This window comes from Rhododendron vialii, chromosome 9a (genome assembly GCF_030253575.1).
Source record: "Rhododendron vialii isolate Sample 1 chromosome 9a, ASM3025357v1".
Taxonomy (NCBI): Eukaryota; Viridiplantae; Streptophyta; class Magnoliopsida; order Ericales; family Ericaceae; genus Rhododendron; species Rhododendron vialii.
This window is the reverse complement of record NC_080565.1, coordinates 17,956,438-17,979,042: the sequence shown is the minus strand read 5'-3', so window position 1 is coordinate 17,979,042 and position 22,605 is coordinate 17,956,438.

The following is a 22,605-nucleotide window of genomic DNA, read 5'->3' as shown; positions in this document are numbered from 1 at the left end:
CAATACCGTACGAGTACATCCATACGGTACCAAATCACACCAAAACGGTGCAATACCGTACGAGTACATCCATACGGTACCAAACCACACCAAAACGGTACAATACCTTACGAGTACTTCGTTACGGTACCAAACCACACCAAAACGGTGCAATACCGTACGAGTACATCCATACGGTACCAAACCGCACAAAACGATACAATACCGTACGAGTACTTCGCTACGGTACCATACCACACCAAAATGGTGCAATGCCGTACGAGTACATCCATACGGTACCAAACCTCACCAAAACGGTACAATATCGTACAAGTACATCCATAGGGTAAAAAACCACACCAAAACGGTGCAATACCGTACGAGTACATTCATACGGTACCAAACCTCACCAAAACGGTGCAATACCGTACGAGTACATCCATACGGTACCAAACCACACCAAAGCTGTTCAATACCGTACGAGTACTTCGTTACGGTACCAAAACACACCAAAGCGGTACAATACCCTACGAGTACATCCATACGGTACAAAACCACACCAAAACGGTGCAATACCGTACGAGTACATCCTTACGGTACAAAACCACACCAAAACGGTACAATACCGTACCAGTACAGCCATACGGTACCAAACCACACCAAAACGGTGCAATACCGTACGAGTACATCCGTACGGTACGAAACCTCACCAAAACGGTTCAATACCGTACGAGTACATCCATACGGTACCAAACCACACCAAAACGGTACAATACCGTACCAGTACAGCCATACGGTACCAAACCACACCAAAACGGTGCAATACCGTACGAGTACATCCCTACGGTACGAAACCTCACCAAAACGGTGCAATACCGTACGAGTACATCCATACGGTACCAAACCACACCAAAACGGTACAATACCGTACGAGTACATACATACGGTGCCAAACCACACCAAAACGGTGCAATACCGTACGAGTACATCCATGCGGTACCAAACCACGCCAAAACGGTGCAATACCGTACGAGTACATCCATACGGTACCAAACCACACGAAAACGGTACAATACCGTAGGAGTACTTCGTTACGGTTCCAAAATACACCAAAACGGTACAATACCGTACGAGTACATCCATACGGTACCAAACCACACCAAAACGGTACAATACCATACCAGTACAGCCATACGGTACCAAACCACACCAAAACGGTGCAATACCGTACGAGTACATCCATATGGTACCACACCACACCAAAACGGTACAATACCGTACGAGTACATACATACGGTACCAAACCACACCAAAACGGTACAATACCGTACGAGTACATCCATACGGTACCAAACCACACCAGAACGGTACAATACCGTACGAGTACTTCGTTACGGTACCAAACCACACCAAAACGGTGCAATACCGTACGAGTACATCCATACGGTACTAAACCACGCCAAAACGGTACAATACCGTACGAGTACATCCATACGGTACCAAACCACCCCAAAACGGTGCAATACCGTACGAGTACATTGATACGGTACCAAACTGCACAAAAATGGCACAATACCGTACGAGTACTTCGCTACGGTACCAAACCACACCAAAACGGTGCAATACCGTACGGGTACATCCATACGGGACCAAACCACACCAAAACGGTACAAAACCGTACCAGTACAGCGATACGGTACAAAACCACACCAAAACGTTGCAATACCGTACGAGTACATCCATACGGTACCAAACCACATCAAAACGGTACAAAACCGTACGAGTACTTCGTTATGGTACCAAACCACACCAAAATGGTACAATACCGTACGAGTACATCCATACGGTACCAAACCACACCAAAACGGAACAATACCGTACGAGTACATCCATACGGTGCCAAACCACACCAAAACGGTGCAATACCGTACGAGTACATCCATACGGTACCAAACCACACCAAGACGGTGCAATACCGTACGAGTACATCCATACGGTACCAAACCACACCAAAACGGTGCAATACCGTACGTGTACATCCATACGGTACGAAACTTCACCAAAACGGTGCAATACCGTACGAGTACATCCATACCGTACGAAACCTCACCAAAACGGTGCAATACCGTACGAGTACATCCATACGGTACGAAACCACACCAAAACGGTGCAATACCGTACGAGTACATCCGTACGGTAACAAACCTCACCAAAACGATACAATACCGTACGAGTACATCCATACGGTACCAAACCACACCAAAACGGTACAATACCATACCAATACAGCCATACGGTACCAAACCACACCAAAACGGTGCAATACCGTACGAGTACATCCGTACGGTAACAAACCTCACCAAAACGATACAATACCGTACGAGTACATCCATACGGTACCAAACCACACCAAAACGGTACAATACCATACCAATACAGCCATACGGTACCAAACCACACCAAAACGGTGCAATACCGTACGAGTACATCCTTATGCTACCAAACCACACCAAAACGGTACAATACCGTACGAGTACATACATACGGTACCAAACCACACCAAAACGGTGCAATACCGTACGAGTACATCTATACGGTACCAAACCACGCCAAAACGGTGCAATACCGTACGAATACATCTATACGGTACCAAACCACCCCAAAACGGTGCAATACCATAAGAGTACATCCATACGGTACCAAACCGCACAAAAACGGTACAATACCGTACAAGTACATCCATACGGTACCAAACCACACCAAAACGGAACAATACCGTACGAGTACATCCAAACGGTGCCAAACCACACCAAAACGGTGCAATACCGTACGAGTACATCCATACGGTACCAAACCACACGAAAACGGTACAATACCGTAGGAGTACTTCGTTACGGTACCAAACCACACCAAAACGGAACAATACCGTACGAGTACATCCATACGGTGCCAAACCACACGAAAACGGTGCAATACCGTACGAGTACATCCATACGGTACCAAACCACACCAAGACGGTGCAATACCGTACGAGTACATCCATACTGTACCAAACCACACCAAAACGGTGCAATACCGTACGTGTACATCCATACGGTACGAAACCTCACCAAAACGGTGCAATACCGTACGAGTACATCCATACGGTACGAAACCTCACCAAAACGGTGCAATACCGTACGAGTACATCCATACGGTACACAACCACACCAAAACGGTGCAATACCGTACGAGTACATCCATACGGTACCAAACCACACCAAAACGGTGCAATACCGTACGAGTACATCAGTACGGTAACAAACCTCACCAAAATGGTACAATACCGTACGAGTACATCCATACGGTACCAAACCACACCAAAACGGTACAATACCATACCAATACAGCCATACGGTACCAAACCACACCAAAACGGTGCAATACCGTACGAGTACATCCATATGGTACCAATCCGCACCAAAACGGTACAATACCGTACGAGTACATACATACGGTACCAAACCACGCCAAAACGGTGCAATACCGTACGAGTACATCCGTACGGTACGAAACCTCACCAAAACGGTTCAATACCGTACGAGTACATCCATACTGTACCAAACCACACCAAAACGGTGCAATACCGTACGAGTACATCCTTACGGTACGAAACCTCACCAAAACGGTGCAATACCGTACGAGTACATCCATACGGTACCAAACCATACCAAAACGGTGCAATACCGTACGAGTACATCCATACGGTACACAACCACACCAAAACGGTGCAATACCGTACGAGTACATCCATACGGTACCAAACCAAACCAAAACGGTGCAATACCGTACGAGTACATCAGTACGGTAACAAACCTCACCAAAATGGTACAATACCGTACGAGTACATCCATACGGTACCAAACCACACCAAAACGGTACAATACCATACCAATACAGCCATACGGTACCAAACCACACCAAAACGGTGCAATACCGTACGAGTACATCCATATGGTACCAAACCGCACCAAAACGGTACAATACCGTACGAGTACATACAAACGGTACCAAACCACGCCAAAACGGTGCAATACCGTACGAGTACATCCGTACGGTACGAAACCTCACCAAAACGGTTCAATACCGTACGAGTACATCCATACTGTACCAAACCACACCAAAACGGGGCAATACCGTACGAGTACATCCATACGGTACGAAACCTCACCAAAACGGTGCAATACCGTACGAGTACATCCATACGGTACCAAACCATACCAATGTGGTACAATACCGTACGAGTACTTCGCTACGGTACCAAACCACGCCAAAACGGTGCAATACCGTACGAGTACATCCATACGGTACCAAACCCAACCAAAACGGTACAATACCATACGAGTACTTCGTTACGGTATCAAACCACACCAAAATGGTGCAATACCGTACGAGTACATCCATACAGTACCAAACCACACGAAAAGCGTACAATACCGTAGGAGTACTTCGTTACGTTACCAAAACACACCAAAACGGTACAATACCGTACGAGTACATCCATACGGTACAAAACCACACCAAAACAGTGCAATACCGTACGAGTACATCCGTACGGTACCAAACCGCACAAAAACGGTGCAATACCGTACGAGTACATCCATACGGTACGAAACCTCACCAAAACGGTACAATACCGTACGAGTACATCCATACGGTACCAAACCACACCAAAACGGTGCAATACCGTACGAGTACATCCATACGGTACCAAACCACACCAAAACGGTACAATACCTTACGAGTACTTCGTTACGGTACCAAACAACACCAAAATGGTGCAATACCTTACGAGTACTTCGTTACGGTACCAAACAACACCAAAACGGTACAATACCGTACGAGTACATACATACGGTGCCAAACCACACCAAAACGGTGCAATACCGTACGAGTACATCCATACGGTACCAAACCACACGAAAACAGTACAATACCGTAGGAGTACTTCGTTACGGTACCAAAACACACCAAAACGGTACAATACCGTACGAGTACATCCATACGGTACCAAACCACACCAAAATGGTACAATACCATACCAGTACAGCCATACGGTACCAAACCACACCAAAACGGTGCAATACCGTACGAGTACATCCATATGGTACCACACCACACCAAAACGGTACAATACCGTACGAGTACATACATACGGTACCAAACCACACCAAAACGGTACAATACCGTACGAGTACATCCATACGGTACCAAACCACACCAGAACGATACAATACCGTACGAGTACTTCGTTACGGTACCAAACCACACCAAAACGGTGCAATACCGTACGAATACATCCATACGGTACTAAACCACGCCAAAACGGTGCAATACCGTAAGAGTACATCCATACGGTACCAAACCACCCCAAAACGGTGCAATACCGTACGAGTACATCGATACGGTACCAAACTGCACAAAAATGGTACAATACCGTACGAGTACTTCGCTACGGTACCAAACCACACCAAAACGGTGCAATACCGTACAGTTACATCCATACGGTACCAAACCACACCAAAACGGTACAAAACCGTACCAGTACAGCGATACGGTACAAAACCACACCAAAACGTTGCAATACCGTACGAGTACATCCATACGGTACCAAACCACATCAAAACGGTACAAAACCGTACGAGTACTTCGTTATGGTACCAAACCACACCAAAATGGTACAATACCGTACGAGTACATCCATACGGTACCAAACCACACCAAAACGGAACAATACCGTACGAGTACATCCATACGGTGCCAAACCACACCAAAACGGTGCAATACCGTACGAGTACATCCATACGGTACCAAACCACACCAAGACGGTGCAATACCGTACGAGTACATCCATACGGTACCAAACCACACCAAAACTGTGCAATATCGTACGTGTACATCCATACGGTACGAAACCTCACCAAAACGGTGCAATACCGTACGAGTACATCCATACGGTACGAAACCTCACCAAAACGGTGCAATACCGTACGAGTACATCCATACGGTACCAAACCACACCAAAACGGTGCAATACCGTACGAGTAAATCCATATGGTACCAAACCACACCAAAACGGTGCAATACCGTACGAGTACATCCGTACGGTAACAAACCTCACCAAAACGGTACAATACCGTACGAGTACATCCATACGGTACCAAACCACACCAAAACGGTACAATACCATACCAATACAGCCATACGGTACCAAACCACACCAAAACGGTGCAATACCGTACGAGTACATCCATATGCTACCAAACCACACCAAAACGGGACAATACCGTACGAGTACATACATACGGTACCAAACCACACCAAAACGGTGCTATACCGAACGAGTACATCCATACGGTACCAAACCACGCCAAAACGGTGCAATACCGTACGAGTACATCTATACGGTACCAAACCACCCCGAAACGGTGCAATACCGTAAGGGTACATCCATACGGTACCAAACCGCACAAAAACGGTACAATACCGTACGATTACATCCATACGGTACCAAACCAATCCAAAACGGAACAATACTGTACGAGTACATCCATACGGTGCCAAACCACACCAAAACGGTGCAATACCGTACGAGTACATCCATACGGTACCAAACCACACAAAAATGGTACAATACCGTAGGAGTACTTCGTTACGGTACCAAACCACACCAAAACGGAACAATACCGTACGAGTACATCCATACGGTGCCAAACCACACGAAAACGGTGCAATACCGTACGAGTACATCCATACGGTACCAAACCACACCAAGACGGTGCAATACCGAACGAGTACATCCATACGGTACCAAACCACACCAAAACGGTGCAATACCGTACGTGTACATCCATATGGTACGAAACCTCACCAAAACCGTGCAATACCGTACGAGTACATCCATACGGTACGAAACCTCACCAAAACGGTGCAATACCGTACGAGTACATCCATACGGTAACAAACCACACCAAAACGGTGCAGTACCGTACGAGTACATCCATACGGTTCCAAACCACACCAAAACGGTGCAATACCGTACGAGTACATCCGTACGGTAACAAACCTCACCAAAACGGTACAATACCGTACGAGTACATCCATACGGTACCAAACCACACCAAAACGGTACAATACCTAACCAATACAGCCATACGGTACCAAACCACACCAAAACGGTGCAATACCGTACGAGTACATCCATATGGTACCAAACCACACCAAAACGGTACAATACCGTACGAGTACATACATACGGTACCAAACCACACCAAAACGGTGCAATACCGTACGAGTACATCCATACGGTACCAAACCACGCCAAAACGGTGCAATACCGTACGAGTACATCTATACGGTACCAAACCACCCCAAAACGGTGCAATACCATAAGAGTACATCCATACGGTACCAAACCACACCAAAACGGTACAATACCTTACGAGTATTTCGTTGCGGTACAAAACCACACCAAAACGGTGCAATACCGTACGAGCACATCCTTACGGTACCAAACCACACCAAAATGGTACAATACCGTACGAGTACATCCATACGGTACCAAACCAAAGCAAAACGGTGCAATACCGTACGAGTACATCCAAACGGTACCAAACAACAGCAAAACGGTACAATACCTTACGAGTACTTCGTTACGGTACCAAACCACACCAAAACGGTGCAATACCGTACGAGTACATCCGTACGAGTACCAAACCTCACCAAAACGGTGCAATAACGTACAAGTACATCCATACGGTACAAAACCACACCAAAACGGTGCAATACCGTACGAGTACATCCATACGCTACCAAACCATACCAAAACGGTAAAATACTGTACGAGTACTTCGTTACGGTACCAAACCACACCAAAACGGTACAATACCGTACAAGTACATCCTTACGGCACCAAACCACACCAAAACGGTGCAATACCGTACGAGTACATCCATACGGTACGAAACCACACCAAAACGGTGCAATACCGTACGAGTACATCCATACGGTACCAAACCACACCAAAACGGTACAATACCGTACGAGTACTTCGTTACGGTGCCAAACCACACCAAAACGGTACAATACCGTACGAGTACATCCATACGGTACCAAACCACACCAAAACGGTACAAAACCGTACGAGTACTTCGTTACGGTACCAAACCAAACCAAAATGGTACAATACCGTACGAGTACATCCATACAGTACCAAACCACACCAAAACGGAACAATACCGTACGAGTACATCCATACGGTGCCAAACCACACCAAAACGGTGCAATACTGTACGAGTACATCCATACGGTACGAAACCGCACCAAAATGGTACAATACCGTACGAGTACTTCGTTACGGCACCAAACCACACCAAAACGGTGCAATACCGTACGAGTACATCCATACGGTACCAAACCACATAAAAACGGTACAATACCGTACGAGTGCTTCGTGACGGTTCCAAACCACAACAAAACGGTACAAAACCATACGAGTACATCCGTACGGTACCAAACCTCACGAAAACGGTGCAATACCGTACGCGTACATCCATACGGTACCAAACCACACCAAAACGGTGCAATACCGTACGAGTACATCCATTCGGTATCAAACCACACCAAAACGGTGCAATACCGTACGAGTACTTCGTTACGGTACCAAACCACACCAAAACGGTACAATACCGTACGAGTACATCCATACGGTACCAAAGCACATAAAAACGGTACAATACCGTATGAGTGCTTCGTTACGGTACCAAACCATACCAAAACGGTACAAAACCATACGAGTACATCCATACGGTAAAAAACGTCACCAAAACGGTGCAATACCGTACGCGTACATCCATACGGTACCAAACCACACCAAAACGGTGCAATACCGTACGAGTACATCCATACGGTGCCAAACCACACGAAAACGGTGCAATACCGTACGAGTACATCCATACGGTACCAAACCACACGAAAACGGTACAATACCGTCGGAGTATTTCGTTACGGTACCAAAACACACCAAAACGGTAAAATACCGTACGAGTACATCCATACGGTACCAAACCGCACCAAAACGGTACAATACCGTACGAGTACTTCGCTACGGTACCAAACCACGCCAAAACGGTGCAATACCGTACGAGTACATCCATACGCTACCAAACCACACCAAAACAGTGCAATACCGTACAAGTACATCCATATGGTACCAAACCACACCAAAACGGTACAATACTTTACAAGTACTTCGTTACGGTACCAAACCACACCAAAACAGTGCAATACCGTACGAGTACATCCATACGGTAGCAAACCACACCAAAATGGTACAATACCGTACGAGTACATCCATACGGTACCAAACCACAGCAAAACGGTGCAATATTGTACGAGTACATCCAAACGGTACCAAACAACACCAAAACGGTACAATACCTTACGAGTACTTCGTTACGGTACCAAACCACACCAAAACGGTGCAATACCGTACGAGTACATCCGTACGAGTACCAAACCTCACCCAAACGGTGCAATAACGTACAAGTACTTCCATACGGTACAAAACCACACCAAAACGGTGCAATACCGTACGAGTACATCCATACGCTACCAAACCACACCAAAACGGTACAATACCGTACGAGTACTTCGTTACGGTACCAAACCACACCAAAACGGTACAATACCGTACAAGTACATCCATACGGCACCAAACCACACCAAAACGGTGCAATACCGTACGAGTACATCCATACGGTACGAAATCACACCAAGACGGTGCAATACCGTACGAGTACATCCATACGGTACCAAACCACACCAAAACGGTACAATACCGTACGAGTACTTCGTTACGGTGCCAAACCACACCAAAACGGTACAATACCGTACGAGTACATCCATACGGTACCAAACCACACCAAAACGGTACAAAACCGTACGAGTACTTCGTTACGGTACCAAACCAAACCAAAATGGTACAATACCGTACGAGTACATCCATACAGTACCAAACCACACCAAAACGGAACAATACCGTACGAGTACATCCATACGGTGCCAAACCACACCAAAACGGTGCAATACCGTACGAGTACATCCATACGGTACGAAACCTCACCAAAACGGTGCAATACCGTACGAGTACATCCATACGGTAACAAACCACACCAAAACGGTGCAATACCGTACGAGTACATCCATACGGTACCAAACCACACCAAAACGGTGCAATACCGTACGAGTACATCCGTACGGTAACAAACCTCACCAAAACGGTACAATACCGTACGAGTACATCCATACGGTACCAAACCACACCAAAATCGTACAATACCATACCAATACAGCCATACGGTACCAAACCACACCAAAACGGTGCAATACCGTACGAGTACATCCATATGGTACCAAACCACACCAAAACGGTACAATACCGTACGAGTACATACATACGGTACGAAACCACACCAAAACGGTGCAATACCGTACGAGTACATCCATACGGTACCAAACCACCCCAAAACGGTGCAATACCATAAGAGTACATCCATACGGTACCAAACCACACCAAAACGGTACAATACCATACGAGTATTTCGTTGCGGTACAAAACCACACCAAAACGGTGCAATACCGTACGAGTACATCCTTACGGTACCAAACCACACTAAAATGGTACAATACCGTACGAGTACATCCATACGGTACCATACCACAGCAAAACGGTGCAATACCGTACGAGTACATCCAAACGGTACCAAACAACACCAAAACGGTACAATACCTTACGAGTACTTCGTTACGGTACCAAACAACACCAAAACGGTGCAATACCGTACGAGTACATCCGTACGAGTACCAAACCTCACCAAAATGGTGCAATAACGTACAAGTACATCCATACGGTACAAAACCACACCAAAACGGTGCAATACCGTACGAGTACACCCATACGCTACCAAACCACACCAAAACGGTACAATACCGTACGAGTACTTCGTTACGGTACCGAACCACACCAAAACGGTACAATACCGTACAAGTACATCCATACGGCACCAAACCACACCAAAACGGTGCAATACCGTACGAGTACATCCATACGGTACCAAACCACACCAAAACGGTACAATACCGTACGAGTACTTCGTTACGGTGCCAAACCACACCAAAACGGTACAATACCGTACGAGTACATCCATACGGTACCAAACCACACCAAAACGGTACAAAACCGTACGAGTACTTCGTTACGGTACCAAACCAAACCAAAATGGTACAATACCGTACGAGTACATCCATACAGTACCAAACCACACCAAAACGGAACAATACCGTACGAGTACATCCATACGGTGCCAAACCACACCAAAACGGTGCAATACCGTACGAGTACATCCATACGGTACGAAACCGCACCAAAACGGTACAATACCGTACGAGTACTTCGTTACGGCACCAAACCACACCAAAACGGTGCAATACCGTACGAGTACATCCATACGGTACCAAACCACATAAAAACGGTACAATACCGTACGAGTGCTTCGTGACGGTTCCAAACCACAACAAAACGGTACAAAACCATACGAGTACATCCATACGGTACCAAACCTCACGAAAACGGTGCAATACCGTACGCGTACATCCATACGGTACCAAACCACACCAAAACGGTGCAATACCGTACGAGTACATCCATACGGTACCAAACCACACCAAAACGGTGCAATACCGTACGAGTACTTCGTTACGGTACCAAACCACACCAAAACGGTACAATACCGTACGAGTACATCCATACGGTACCAAAGCACATAAAAACGGTACAATACCGTATGAGTGCTTCGTTACGGTACCAAACCATACCAAAACGGTACAAAACCATACGAGTACATCCATACGGTAAAAAACGTCACCAAAACGGTGCAATACCGTACGCGTACATCCATACGGTACCAAACCACACCAAAACGGTGCAATACCGTACGAGTACATCCATACGGTGCCAAACCACACGAAAACGGTGCAATACCGTACGAGTACATCCATACGGTACCAAACCACACGAAAACGGTACAATACCGTCGGAGTATTTCTTTACGGTACCAAAACACACCAAAACGGTAAAATACCGTACGAGTACATCCATACGGTACCAAACCGCACCAAAACGGTACAATACCGTACGAGTACTTCGGTACGGTACCAAACCACGCCAAAACGGTGCAATACCGTACGAGTACATCCATACGCTACCAAACCACACCAAAACGGTGCAATACCGTACAAGTACATCCATATGGTACCAAACCACACCAAAACGGTACAATACTTTACAAGTACTTCGTTACGGTACCAAACCACACCAAAACGGTGCAATACCGTACGAGTACATCCATACGGTAGCAAACCACACCAAAATGGTACAATACCGTACGAGTACATCCATACGGTACCAAACCACAGCAAAACGGTGCAATACCGTACGAGTACATCCAAACGGTACCAAACAACACCAAAACGGTACAATACCTTACGAGTACTTCGTTACGGTACCAAACCACACCAAAACGGTGCAATACCGTACGAGTACATCCGTACGAGTACCAAACCTCACCAAAACGGTGCAATAACGTACAAGTACATCCATACGGTACAAAACCACACCAAAACGGTGCAATACCGTACGAGTACATCCATACGCTACCAAACCACACCAAAACGGTACAATACCGTACGAGTACTTCGTTACGGTACCAAACAAAACCAAAACGGTACAATACCGTACGAGTACTTCGTTACGGTACCAAACCACACCAAAACGGTACAATACCGTACAAGTACATCCATACGGCACCAAACCACACCAAAACGGTGCAATACCGTACGAGTACATCCATACGGTACGAAACCACACCAAAACGGTGCAATACCGTACGAGTACATCCATACGGTACCAAACCACACCAAAACGGTACAATACCGTACGAGTACTTCGTTACGGTGCCAAACCACACCAAAACGGTACAATACCGTACGAGTACATCCATACGGTACCAAACCACACCAAAACGGTACAAAACCGTACGAGTACTTCGTTACGGTACCAAACCAAACCAAAATGGTACAATACCGTACGAGTACATCCATACAGTACCAAACCACACCAAAACGGAACAATACCGTACGAGTACATCCATACGGTGTCAAACCACACCAAAACGGTGCAATACAGTACGAGTACATCCATACGGTACGAAACCGCACCAAAACGGTACAATACCGTACGAGTACTTCGTTACGGCACCAAACCACACCAAAACGGTGCAATACCGTACGAGTACATCCATACGGTACCAAACCACATAAAAACGGTACAATACCGTACGAGTGCTTCGTGACGGTTCCAAACCACAACAAAACGGTACAAAACCATACGAGTACATCCATACGGTACCAAACCTCACGAAAACGGTGCAATACCGTACGCGTACATCCATACGGTACCAAACCACACCAAAACGGTGCAATACCGTACGAGTACATCCATGCGGTACCAAACCACACCAAAACGGTGCAATACTGTACGAGTACTTCGTTACGGTACCAAACCACACCAAAACGGTACAATACCGTACGAGTACATCCATACGGTACCAAACCACATAAAAACGGTACAATACTGTATGAGTTCTTCGTTACGGTACCAAACCATACCAAAACGGTACAAAACCATACGAGTACATCCATACGGTAAAAAACGTCACCAAAACGGTGCAATACCGTACGCGTACATCCATACGGTACCAAACCACACCAAAACGGTGCAATACCGTACGAGTACATCCATACGGTGCCAAACCACACGAAAATGGTGCAATACCGTACGAGTACATCCATACGGTACCAAACCACACGAAAACGGTACAATACCGTCGGAGTATTTCGTTACGGTACCAAAACACACCAAAACGGTAAAATACCGTACGAGTACATCCATACGGTACCAAACCGCACCAAAACGGTACAATACCGTACGAGTACTTCGCTACGGTACCAAACCACGCCAAAACGGTGCAATACCGTACGAGTACATCCATACGCTACCAAACCACACCAAAACGGTGCAATACCGTACAAGTACATCCATATGGTACCAAACCACACCAAAACGGTACAATACTTTACAAGTACTTCGTTACGGTACCAAACCACACCAAAACGGTGCAATACCGTACGAGTACATCCATACGGTACCAAACCACACCAAAACGGTACACTACCGTACGAGTACTTCGTTACGGTACCAAACCACACCAAAACGGTGCAATACCGTATGAGTACATCCATACGGTACCAAACCACATAAAAACGGTACAATACCGTATGAGTGCTTCGTTACGGTACCAAACCATACCAAAACGGTACAAAACCATACGAGTACATCCATACGGTAAAAAACGTCACCAAAACGGTGCAATACCGTACGCGTACATCCATACGGTACCAAACCACACCAAAACGGTGCAATACCGTACGAGTACATCCATACGGTGCCAAACCACACGAAAACGGTGCAATACCGTACGAGTACATCCATACGGTACCAAACCAGACGAAAACGGTACAATACCGTAGGAGTATTTCGTTACGGTACCAAAACACACCAAAACGGTACAATACCGTACGAGTACATCCATACGGTACCAAACCGCACCAAAACGGTACAATACCGTACGAGTACTTCGCTACGGTACCAAACAACGCCAAAACGGTGCAATACCATACGAGTACATCCATACGGTACCAAACCCAACCAAAACGGTACAATACCATACGAGTACTTCGTTACGGTACCAAACCACACCAAAAGGGTGCAATACCGTACGAGTACATCCATACGGTACCAAACCACACCAAAACGGTGCAATACCGTACGAGTACATCCATACGGTACCAAACCTCACCAAAACGGTACAATACCGTACCAGTACATCCATACGGTTCAAAACCACACCAAAACGGTGCAATACCATACGAGTACATCCATACGGTACCAAAGCACACCAATGTGGTACAATACCGTACGAGTACTTCGCTACGGTACCAAACCACGCCAAAACGGTGCAATACCGTACGAGTACATCCATACGGTACCAAACCCAACCAAAACGGTACAATACCATACGAGTACTTCGTTACGGTACCAAACCACACCAAAATGGTGCAATACCGTACGAGTACATCCATACGGTACCAAACCACACGAAAAGGGTACAATACCGTAGGAGTACTTCGTTACGTTACCAAAACACACCAAAACGGTACAATACCGTACGAGTACAACCATACGGTACAAAACCACACCAAAACGGTGCAATACCGTACGAGTACATCCGTACGGTACCAAACCGCACAAAAACGGTGCAATACCGTACGAGTACATCCATACGGTACCAAACCACACCAAAACGGTGCAATACCGTACGAGTACATCCATACGGTACCAAACCACACCAAAACGGTACAATACCTTACGAGTACTTCGTTACGGTACCAAACAACACCAAAATGGTGCAATACCGTACGAGTACATCCATACGGCACCAAACCACACCAAAACGGTGCAATACCGTACGAGTACATCCATACAGTACGAAACTCACCAAAACGGTGCAATACCGTACGAGTACATCCATACGGTACCAAACCGCACCAAAACGGTGCAATACCGTACAAGTACATCCATACGGTACCAAACCACACCAAAACGGTACAATACTGTACGAATACATACATACGGTACCGAACCACACCAAAACGGTGAAATACCGTACGAGTACATCCATACGGTAGCAAACCACACCAAAACGGTGCAATACCGTACAAGTACATCCATATGGTACCAAACCACACCAAAACGGTACAATACTTTACAAGTACTTCGTTACGGTACCAAACCACACCAAAACGGTGCAATACCGTACAAGTACATCCATATGGTACCAAACCACACCAAAACGGTACAATACTTTACAAGTACTTCGTTACGGTACCAAACCACACCAAAACGGTGCAATACCGTACGAGTACATCCATACGGTACCAAACCACACCAAAACGGTACACTACCGTACGAGTACTTCGTTACGGTACCAAACCACACCAAAACGGTGCAATACCGTATGAGTACATCCATACGGTACCAAACCACATAAAAACGGTACAATACCGTATGAGTGCTTCGTTACGGTACCAAACCATACCAAAACGGTACAAAACCATACGAGTACATCCATACGGTAAAAAACGTCACCAAAACGGTGCAATACCGTACGCGTACATCCATACGGTACCAAACCACACCAAAACGGTGCAATACCGTACGAGTACATCCATACGGTGCCAAACCACACGAAAACGGTGCAATACCGTACGAGTACATCCATACGGTACCAAACCAGACGAAAACGGTACAATACCGTAGGAGTATTTCGTTACGGTACCAAAACACACCAAAACGGTACAATACCGTACGAGTACATCCATACGGTACCAAACCGCACCAAAACGGTACAATACCGTACGAGTACTTCGCTACGGTACCAAACAACGCCAAAACGGTGCAATACCATACGAGTACATCCATACGGTACCAAACCCAACCAAAACGGTACAATACCATACGAGTACTTCGTTACGGTACCAAACCACACCAAAAGGGTGCAATACCGTACGAGTACATCCATACGGTACCAAACCACACCAAAACGGTGCAATACCGTACGAGTACATCCATACGGTACCAAACCTCACCAAAACGGTACAATACCGTACCAGTACATCCATACGGTTCAAAACCACACCAAAACGGTGCAATACCATACGAGTACATCCATACGGTACCAAAGCACACCAATGTGGTACAATACCGTACGAGTACTTCGCTACGGTACCAAACCACGCCAAAACGGTGCAATACCGTACGAGTACATCCATACGGTACCAAACCCAACCAAAACGGTACAATACCATACGAGTACTTCGTTACGGTACCAAACCACACCAAAATGGTGCAATACCGTACGAGTACATCCATACGGTACCAAACAACACGAAAAGGGTACAATACCGTAGGAGTACTTCGTTACGTTACCAAAACACACCAAAACGGTACAATACCGTACGAGTACAACCATACGGTACAAAACCACACCAAAACGGTGCAATACCGTACGAGTACATCCGTACGGTACCAAACCGCACAAAAACGGTGCAATACCGTACGAGTACATCCATACGGTACCAAACCACACCAAAACGGTGCAATACCGTACGAGTACATCCATACGGTACCAAACCACACCAAAACGGTACAATACCTTACGAGTACTTCGTTACGGTACCAAACAACACCAAAATGGTGCAATACCGTACGAGTACATCCATACGGCACCAAACCACACCAAAACGGTGCAATACCGTACGAGTACATCCATACAGTACGAAACTCACCAAAACGGTGCAATACCGTACGAGTACATCCATACGGTACCAAACCGCACCAAAACGGTGCAATACCGTACAAGTACATCCATACGGTACCAAACCACACCAAAACGGTACAATACCGTACGAATACATACATACGGTACCGAACCACACCAAAACGGTGAAATACCGTACGAGTACATCCATACGGTAGCAAACCACCCCAAAACGGTGCAATACCGTACGAGTACATCGATACGGTACCAAACCGCACAAAAACGGTACAATACCGTACGAGTACTTCGCTACGGTACAAAACCACACCAAAACGGTGCAATACCGTACGAGTACATCCACACGGTACCAAACCACACCAAAACGGTACAAAACCGTACCAGTATAGCCATACGGTACAAAACCACACCAAAACGTTGCAATACCGTACGAGTACATCCATACGGTACCAAACCACACCAAAACGGTACAAAACCGTACGAGTACTTCGTTATGGTACCAAACCACACCAAAATGGTACAATACCGTACGAGTACATCCATACGGTACCAAACCACACCAAAACGGAACAATACCGTATGAGTACATCCATACGGTGCCAAACCACACCAAAACGGTGCAATACCGTACGAGTACATCCATACGGTACCAAACCACACCAAAACGGTACAATACCTTACGAGTACTTCGTTATGGTACCAAACCACACCAAAACGGTGCAATACCGTACGTGTACATCCGTACGGTACCAAACCACACCAAAACGGTACAATACTGTACGAGTACATACATACGGTTCCAAACCACACCAAAATAGTACAATACCGTACGAGTACTTCGGTACGGTACCAAAACACACCAAAATGGTACAATACCGTACGAGTACATCCATACGGTACCAAACCGCACCAAAACGGTACAATACCGTACGAGTACTTCGCTACAGTACCAAACCACGCCAAAATGGTGCAATACCGTACGAGTACATCCATACGGTACCAAACCTCACCAAAACGATACAATACCGTACCAGTACATCTATACGGTACAAAACTACACCAAAACGGTGCAATACCGTACGAGTACATTCATACGGTACCAAACCTCACCAAAACGGTACAATACCGTACGAGTACATCCATACGGTACCGAACCACAGCAAAACGGTACAATACCGTACGAGTACTTCGTTACGGTACCAAAACACACCAAAACGGAACAATACCGCACGAGTACATCCATACGGTACCAAAACACACCAAAACGGTACAATACCGTACGAGTACATCCATACGGTAAAAAACCACACCAAAACGGTGCAATACCGTACGAGTACATCCATACGGTAAAAAACCACACCAAAACGGTGCAATACCGTACGAGTACATCCGTACGGTACCAAACCACACCAAAACGGTGCAATACCGTACGAGTACATCCCTACCGTACCAAACCACACCACAACCGTACAATACCGTACGAGTACACACATACGGTACCAAACTACACCAAAACGGTGCAATACCGTTCGATTACATCCATATGGTACCAAACCACGCCAAAACGGTGCAATACCGTACGAGTACATCCATACGGTACCAAACAACACCAAAACTGTGCAATACCGTACGAGTACATCCATACGGTACCAAACCGCACCAAAACGTTACAATACCGTACGAGTACTTCGCTACGGTACCAAACCACGCCAAAATGGTTCAATACCGTACGAGTACATCCATACGGTACCAAACCCAACCAAAATGGTACAATACCTTACGAGTACTTCGTTACGGTACCAAACCACACCAAAATGGTGCAATACCGTACGAGTACATCCATACGGTACCAAACCACACCAAAACGGTGCAATACCGTACGTGTACATCGATACGGTATCAAACCACACCAAAACGGTACAATACCATACGAATACAAACATACGGTACCGAACCACACCGAAACGGTAAAATACCGTACGAGTACATCCATACGGTAGCCAACCACCCTAAAACGGTGCAATACCGTACGAGTACATCGATACGGTACCAAACCGCACAAAAACGGTACATTACCGTCCGAGTACTTCGCTACGGTACAAAACCACACCAAAACGGGGCAATACCGTACGAGTACATCCATACGGTACCAAACCACACCAAAACGGTACAAAACCGTACCAGTACAGCCATACGGTACAAAACCACACCAAAACGTTGCAATACCGTACGAGTACATCCATACGGTACCAAACCACACCAAAACGGTACAAAACCGTACGAGTACTTCGTTATGGTAGCAAACCACACCAAAATGGTACAATACCGTACGAGTACATCCATACGGTACCAAACCACACCAAAACGGAACAATACCGTACGAGTACATCCATACGGTGCCAAACCACACCAAAACGGTGCAATACCGTACGAGTACATCCATACGGTCCCAAACCACACCAAAACGGTACAATACGTTACGAGTACTTCGTTATGGTACCAAACCACACCAAAACGGTGCAATACCGTACGTGTACATCCATACGGTACCAAACCACACCAAAATGGTACAATACTGTACGAGTACATACATACGGTTCCAAACCACACCAAAATGGTACAATACCGTACGAGTACATCCATACGGTACCAAACCGCACCAAAACGGTACAATACCGTACGAGTACTTCGCTACAGTACCAAACCACGCCAAAACGGTGCAATACCGTACGAGTACATCCATACGGTACCAAACCTCACCAAAACGGTACAATACCGTACCAGTACATCCATACGGTACAAAACCACACCAAAACGGGGCAATACCGTACGAGTACATTCATACGGTACCAAACCTCACCAAAACGGTACAATACCGTACGAGTACATCCATACGGTACCAAACAACACCAAAACGGTGCAATACCGTACGTGTACATCAATACGGTATCAAACCACACCAAAACGGTACAATACCGTACGAATACAAACATACGGTACCGAACCACACCAAAACGGTGAAATACCGTACGAGTACATCCATACGGTAGCCAACCACCCTAAAACGGTGCAATACCGTACGAGTACATCGATACGGTACCAAACCGCACAAAAACGGTACATTACCGTACGAGTACTTCGCTACGGTACAAAACCACACCAAAACGGGGCAATACCGTACGAGTACATCCATACGGTACCAAACCACACCAAAACGGTACAAAACCGTACCAGTACAGCCATACGGTACAAAACCACACCAAAACGTTGCAATACCGTACGAGTACATCCATACGGTACCAAACCACACCAAAACGGTACAAAACCGTACGAGTACTTCGTTATGGTACCAAACCACACCAAAATGGTACAATACCGTACGAGTACATCCATACGGTACCAAACCACACCAAAACGGAACAATACCGTACGAGTACATCCATACGGTGCCAAACCACACCAAAACGGTGCAATACCGTACGAGTACATCCATACGGTCCCAAACCACACCAAAACGGTACAATACGTTACGAGTACTTCGTTATGGTACCAAACCACACCAAAACGGTGCAATACCGTACGTGTACATCCATACGGTACCAAACCACACCAAAATGGTACAATACTGTACGAGTACATACATACGGTTCCAAACCACACCAAAATGGTACAATACCGTACGAGTACATTCATACGGTACCAAACCGCACCAAAACGGTACAATACCGTACGAGTACTTCGCTACAGTACCAAACCACGCCAAAACGGAGCAATACCGTACGAGTACATCCATACGGTACCAAACCTCACCAAAACGGTACAATACCGTACCAGTACATCCATACGGTACAAAACCACACCAAAACGGTGCAATACCGTACGAGTACATTCATACGGTACCAAACCTCACCAAAACGGTACAATACCGTACGAGTACATCCATACGGTACCAAACCACACCAAAACGATACAATACCGTACGAGTACTTCGTTACAGTACCAAAACACACCAAAACGGAACAATACCGTACGAGTACATCAATACGGTACAAAACCATACCAAAACGGTGCAATACCGTACGAGTACATCCGTACGGTACCAAACCACACCAAAACGGTGCAATACCGTACGAGTACATCCCTACCGTACCAAACCACACCACAACGGTACAATACCGTACGAGTACACACATACGGTACCAAACCACACCAAAACGGTGCAATACCGTTCGATTACATCCATACGGTACCAAACCACGCCAAAACGGTGCAATACCGTACGAGTACATCCATACGGTACAAAACAACACCAAAACGGTGCAATACCGTACGAGTACATCCATACGGTACCAAACCGCACCAAAACGGTACAATACCGTACGAGTACTTCGCTCCGGTACCAAACCACGCCAAAATGGTGCAATACCGTACGAGTACATCCATACGGTACCAAACCCAACCAAAATGGTACAATACCTTACGAGTACTTCGTTACGGTACCAAACCACACCAAAATGGTGCAATACCGTACGAGTACATCCATACGGTACCAAACCACACCAAAACGGTGCAATACCGTACGAGTACATCCATACGGTACCAAACCTCACCAAAACGGTGCAATACCGTACCAGTACATCCATACGGTACAAAACCTCACCAAAACGGTGCAATACCGTACGAGTACATCCGTACGGTACCAAACCGCACAAAAACGGTGCAATACCGTACGAGTACATCCATACGGTACCAAACCACACCCAAACGGTGCAATACCGTACGAGTACATCCATACGGTAACAAACCTCACCAAAATGGTACAATACCGTACAGTACATCCATACGGTACCAAACCACACCAAAACGGTGCAATACCGTACAAGTACATCCATACGGTACCAAACCACACCAACACGGTACAATACCTTACGAGTACTTCGTTACGGTACCAAACCACACCAAAACGGTGGAATACCGTACGAGTACATCCATACGGTACCAAACCACACCAAAACGGTACAATACCGTACGAGTACTTCGTTACGGTACCAAACCACACCAAAACGGTGCAATA